Source organism: Triticum dicoccoides, chromosome 2B (assembly GCF_002162155.2).
Source record: "Triticum dicoccoides isolate Atlit2015 ecotype Zavitan chromosome 2B, WEW_v2.0, whole genome shotgun sequence".
NCBI lineage: Eukaryota > Viridiplantae > Streptophyta > Magnoliopsida > Poales > Poaceae > Triticum > Triticum dicoccoides.
Genome location: NC_041383.1, coordinates 364,890,738 through 364,897,215, shown reverse-complemented (window position 1 = coordinate 364,897,215; position 6,478 = coordinate 364,890,738). Strand labels below are relative to the sequence as shown.

The 6,478-nt window shown below is 43.9% G+C and overlaps 1 pseudogene; it reads right to left on the bottom strand.

The window, feature by feature from the left end:
• Window positions 1–508: 508 nt before the first annotated feature.
• Window positions 509–1,121, bottom strand: LOC119367712 (annotated as a pseudogene).
• Between the last annotated feature and the right edge of the window lie 5,357 nt (window positions 1,122–6,478).

Sequence of the window (6,478 nt, the reverse complement as noted above, 5' to 3'; positions counted from 1 at the left end):
CGTTGCCATCGTCGGCCTTCCCCAGCTCCCCTCCTTCGTCGCTTCTGGCTAAGCATCTTTCGGTGGAGGAAAGGAGGTGACTAGTCGCTTCTGGCGAAGCAGCAAGTTCATGAGCAAGTGAATGAACAAGCGGCGAGTGAAGTGCAACAGTTGTAAGTAAGGCTTGCCATGTTCCTAAAATGAGTGACAATCTTTTCTTCCCTTCTACTGACACTAAGCGAGCAGCAAGCATAGGCAATAGTATCCGTAGGGGTGGGGTGCAAGCAAGCATTTTCAGGTTGCGCTAGCTAGCGTACTCTTCTACTATCAATGAAACCGAAGGAAAAAACTAGTGCCCTTTCGTATAGATCGAGACGCGGTAGTTTTTCTTTACTTCTTCCATACTAGGAAGAATGGAAGGAAATCCTTCGATAACATTTCTTCCTTATTTGAAGAAATGATATCTGACGCCCGTGGAAACTCTTTCATTTCAAAAAAGTTCTTCTTCTTAAGAAGCAAATAGCATTTCCTATTGATTTGTCCCCTGGACTAGACCTATGTAGATTCGAAATTATCCGTCGCTACACTGTTCCCAAGGACTAGCAAAATCAAATAACAAAATTCTTGGGTAATCTCAATGGGTTCAAAAACCACAGTTTCTCTGGATCATCATAGCGTACTTCCACATATCCACTCAGAGGAAAGTCCTTTCGTAATGGATGACCCTCGAAACCATAATTTGTCGATATATGGCGTAAATCCGGATGATTGACGGAAGAAACACCAGACATATCCCATAATCCTCGTTCCCACCGTCCGGCTGATGGAAATATACTGACTACCGGAGATATTCGTGTTACTTCGTCTGCACTTGTTTCTACACGAATGCGTGAGTTATACCGAGTACTCAGTAAATTATGGACAACTTCAAATCTTCATTTTCGAGAGGGATGATCCACTCCGCAAATACCGATCGAAACTTGAACCCTTGTATAGGTATGCCATTTTAGAAAGCACAACAATGGAAATGGGGAGTCAGTATTGGTATAAGATCTATTCCCATGTTCCGGTCTTTTCATTTGATGTACCCATTTCTTGGGTAAAATCTCCCAACTACATTGGAAAATGGATTGGTTATCCATAAATGAAAATAAAGAAAGCTTTTGTGACACCCCAAAATTTTAACCTTGTTTTATTAATTAAAAATTTGGCCAGGAGCTTAAACTTTTGTTTTCTGGATTTTCTTTTGATTTCAGAACCATTCTTCCCTTTTTATTTTTATGGAGTTTTTACCTCAAGTGAAAAACTTCCCAATTTTTTTGGACTCTCTTATCCTCTCAAATAAAACAATTCTTTTATTAGTAGGATTATTTATATAATTATTTTTTTCCCTGAGCTTTATTTCTCTAATTTGTTTTTTCATAAGTTTAGGGTCCTTTTTGCACTGCAATCCTTTTATAAATTCATTCAAAAATCCCACCAAAATTTGGAGATGTCATGTGATGTTTCTAAATCACTTTTATGCAAAAATATAGTTCATTCATTGCATATTTTGAGTTCTACACCAAGTTTTGAAATCTAGTCCAGTGGACAGTTTTGCACTACAACCTATTTAAATATTTCTTTAAAACTTCTACCAAAATTTTGGGATGTCAATATGAGTATGTTAATTAACTTTTTACAAAAACCCAGTGTTGTCCTTTGAAAAATTTGAGTGAATCAACATCTTTTCCATTCTGGTCCAACTTGATGATTTGTACAACAACTATATTTTAAATTGCTCCTTTATCCATGATTTCTTTTCCTACTTGTAGTCCTCCCTGCTAAACCCTTAAGTCCAAGAGGTTGGACTCATTGGAGCAATTCTAGTTCTTGCAATCATGCCCTGTTCTTTCTGTCCCAATCTAAAGTTTTGCAAAACTTGCACTAACAAGTTTGTCCTTTTTACAAACTAACCTCACCACCCTCTCTTTCATCTAAAGAGACCACACTCTGGGATATTTGACCACCCCAAGTGATGCCTAGATGCCTTTGGCATTTTGTCAAACACCCTGTAGGCATAGACAGATTTGGCATGGTTGAAGGTTTTGTGTTGTGAACTTTCCCCTTGTCCCAAACCAAGTTGTCTAGTAGCCTTCATTATGTCTCTAACCTAGGCCTGTGGATTTGCATTAGCTCTCTAGCAACTTTGGTCGCCCTGGCATTTCGTCAAACAAGTGCCATGCAAGCCCGGAGCGCGAGCGGAGCGCGCGTTTTGCACGTGCTCACGTCCGAGACAGCACCCCCCTGGATAAGTTTCCCCGAGCTCATCCAAATCCTCTCCTACTCGCCACGTCACGCTAGAATCCCCGACCGCCTCCTCGCCCCTGCAGCATCGCGAGCAAGCCGCTTGGCGGCACGCCCGCGGCCGCATCCGCCACCGCCATGGGCAGCACCGCCCAAACCACCACAGCATGCCAGCTTGCCTCCTTCGACAGAGGAGTGGTCATTGTTAGCCCCTGGAGCTAGCCAGCCACCGCCACGTTGCCCTGTAGAACAGTAGGGCGGTCCACCGACGAGCTCATCCACGACCGCCGCGAACCGACTTGGATGTGCTATAGAAAGAGGCCCCCGAGCGCGTACCGTTCCATAGGTAGCCTCAAATCACCCCCCTCGTTTCCCCATGGCAGCCAACCGACCCGGGGAGGTCTTCTTCCTCATCTCCGGCAACCACGGCCGCCGTCACTGTATCGTCCATTCCGGCGCCACCAGAGCCCCCCCCCTCTCCACTCTCTACACCAGAAGCTCTCTCTTCCTCCCGTGGACCCATCCCCCTGCTCGATTTTGATCAGGAACCACCATAGCCTCAAACCCACTTTGCTCCCGAAGCCTCCTCCGCCGCGAAGCTCACCGCCGGCGACTCCCTCCACCCCCGCCGACCCAACGACCACCGGGAGGACCGCACCGTTCTTGTGGATCCATCCCGACCCTCTGGAGCCCGTCGGGAGCCGCCGTTCACTGGCGTTGATTGCCGTTGCCTCGCCTCCGTTCGGGCAAAGGAAGAGGGGGAAGAGATGGACTGGTCAAACCTGACCAGTGGCCCCCTTGGGCCCACTGTCAGAGACCCAGCCCCGCCTCCACATGTTTTAAGTGTTAGCACAAACCCCCCAGTACGTCTCCCCTACTACGAAAGCGTATTTCTATCTGAAACGTTTTCTTTTTCTGTTTTAATTTAAAAACAGAGTTTGACTACTACTTTGACTGCCTATAACTTTTTAATTATAACTCCAAATGAATTGATTCTTTTTCCTACCTCTCCCAAATATTGTCTAGTTTATTTTAAGATTTCTTTCAAAAAATTGTAGACAACTTTTTGGTACTGTTTTTGAAACTATATATTGATTCAAAAATCTTCTAAATAGGATTCTTGGAGAAAGGAGAAAGCCTTCAAAAACTTCTGGAGTGCACCTTGCCTCCCCACAACTTGAAGGCAAGCATCCTGAACCCTGGTATAATATTTGTGATGTGTTGGTTGACACGATTATAACACCACCTTATTTCGGAAAACTCGTTATTTTATGTGGTGATACGATCCTTTGCATGAATGCATATTAGTGATTTCCTTGCTGGTGGAAATGAATATACTTGAGATGGTAATCATCCTCATGTGCCTTGCATGCATGCCGTAAAGGAATCCGGGAAAACCTCAGCCTTGGGTAGGCGTGAGCTTGTCGCCGGTCTCCGTCGGGACGGTTATGTCCGGTATGGCATAGTAAGGTGTAATGAGCGGTGATTCTGTTGGTTGAGATATAATTGTTATACATGTCATATAGGGAAATTATTAACCTCCTGAGTCGACCGTAGATCGAGTCTTGTTCCAGTAACCCCCACACTTGTTTCGTGCTACCACTTGTCCCTGCCACCGGTAGGGTACGGTTCAGTAATTTATCAACCCCTTTCTGGCACACAACGTACAGAGGGGCCGGGATGAGGGTACCAAGGCCATGGATTAAAGCCAGTCATCCGGTCAGGGGGCATGGGTGTTTCGGTTGTAGCCGAGGGGATAGCTTCCCAAGTTTTGCGCGCGGTATAAATTTTGTGATCCCATGCTAATCGAGGTTGTATCCTCCCCACTTAAAGTTTTGCTTAACGAGTGTCGTGGGTGATTCCAGACACCGGTAAGTTAAGCTGGTGTGTGCAAGTCAGGTGCATTTTCATTTAAAAGACCGTAGACGGAATTAGTCCCGACGGACTAAAGGAATCCGTTACTCGTGGGTAAAGAGTACACCCTCTGCAGAGATTAAACCTATTCGAATAGCCGTGTCCATGGTTAAGGATTACAGTCTGGGATGGGTCAAGTGTCGGTCTTAGTGTCGGTCTTCGGAGGAGAAACTGTTAAACCAGAACATGGATTGTGAATTGTGATGATTATGATTTTTATTTTGTTATGGACTAACCCGTTATATTATTTGAATTATCGAGTATCCTTTGGATGGTTTTACCTCCTGGATATTCACTATGATTATTTACTTTATAAGCCCTTTATGTGGTGGCGCTCAGACGCCCGACTGTGGCATGCTTGTTATTTATTTTATAAGCCCTTTACGTGGTGTCGCACAGACGCCCGATTGTGGCATTTTATTTCCACTCCATTATTGCTCATTCATGTTACATGTGAATAACCTGTTTGCATGCATAAGAGATTTTATTTAGGACTGATGATGTGATTATAAAATATTTTAGTGCATGATTATCATTTATATTACCCCAGTATTCATAATGTTTGCGAGTATATTCAAAGTACTCACTGGCTTCTCCCTGGCTATTGTCTTGGCCAGATTTCTTGCACGGAGAGGAGCGACGCGATGACAGCCCCGGAACCTAAGCAGTGGTGGTAGCAGCCTCGCGAAGATAGTAGTTACCTGGTCAGCTGTTCTTGTGGGAAATGGAGTCCCATAGACACTGATGATTCACAAACCGCTTCCGCCATAAACCACTAGAAACCATTTGTTGTACTCACAGGCCAGAATGGTCTTGTACTGCATATTTTGTATTTTGCTTGGAAATTCTGTATCAAGTCAGTGTCTCATCAGCTAACAGTAATCCTGGGGCTGGTGAGCACAACGGCCATTTTCTGGAAATTAATACCCGGAAAATCGGTCGTGACAAACTTGGTATTAGAGCAAGGCTGACCATTGGCTAATCCTATCTTAGCCAGGTCGAAAAACTTAGGCAAACCAACCCACCAGACCTTAACCAAACCCCAGCCAAGCTTCTCGTGCAAGATAGCCACACAGTGACCCCGACACCTTTTGGCAGTCGGTGCCCAACCTATCAACCTAGCCTGTCTATCACGCACCAGTGACCAGCACCCAAGATGTCTCATTCGCAAGTGTGCGAAGGAAGACTCCGTCCCCTTTTCCTATAAAAAAGGGCACGCTAGCCCCAACCCAGCACAGCACACGGATTGAGAGAGACCAAGTACTGGCCAATCTTGTCCAGTACGTCATTGCTCAAGAACGTTTAACCCAACGTGTGATGGGTTATCTCCAGAGCCTCGCAAATTTAAATCCTCAGATCGCCATCGGCAGATCACTGAAGCCCGACCAGGAGAGATGCATTCATCGACTGGTCAATCCACTTTCCCCAATAGAAGAGGAGTGTGTCCCAGTACCAGAGACGTTTTCTAGGGACCCCGTCCAGTTACCATTTGCATTATAGACGTCGCTGCTGTGTTTATTATTGCAACATTTGTTTATAAGTTGTAAGTTATGTGTGGTACCCCGAGTTTGTGAGGCGAGTAAATCATTTCGTTTCTATTAATGTGAGTAGTTCTGTTGCGATTTGACTCTATTATACTAATGTTTTCTCTCGCAAAAAATCCTCGAGTGTGATTTCTTTGAGCTGCTGCATCATACACCTTCTCACGACATGGATTATTTTATGTCACACAGCACCACGGCAGCAGACTCCCAACCGCTCGAACACATACCCTGTTTGCAAAAACACGTAACCGTGGAGTATTTGTTTTTCAAAACAACTCCTAACAAATCTCGAGGACGAGATTTTTCTTAAGAGGGGTAGTGTTGTGACACCACAAAATTTTAACCTTGTTTCGTTAATTAAAAATTTGGCCAGGAGCATAAACTTTTGTTTTCTGGATTTTCTTTTGATTTCAGAACCATTCTTCCCTTTTATTTTTATGGAGTTTTTACCTCAAGTGAAAAACTTCCCAATTTTTTCGGACTCTCTTATCCTCTCAAATAAAACAATTCTTTTATCAGTAGGATTATTTATATAATTATTTTTTTCCCTGAGCTTTATTTCTCTAATTTGGTTTTTCATAAGTTTAGGGTCCTTTTTGCACTGCAACCCTTTTATAAATTCATTCAAAAATCCCACCAAAATTTGGAGATGTCATGTGATGTTTCTAAATCACTTTTATGCAAAAATATATTTCATTCATTGCATATTTTGAGTTCTACACCAAGTTTTCAAATCTGGTCCAGTGGACAGTTTT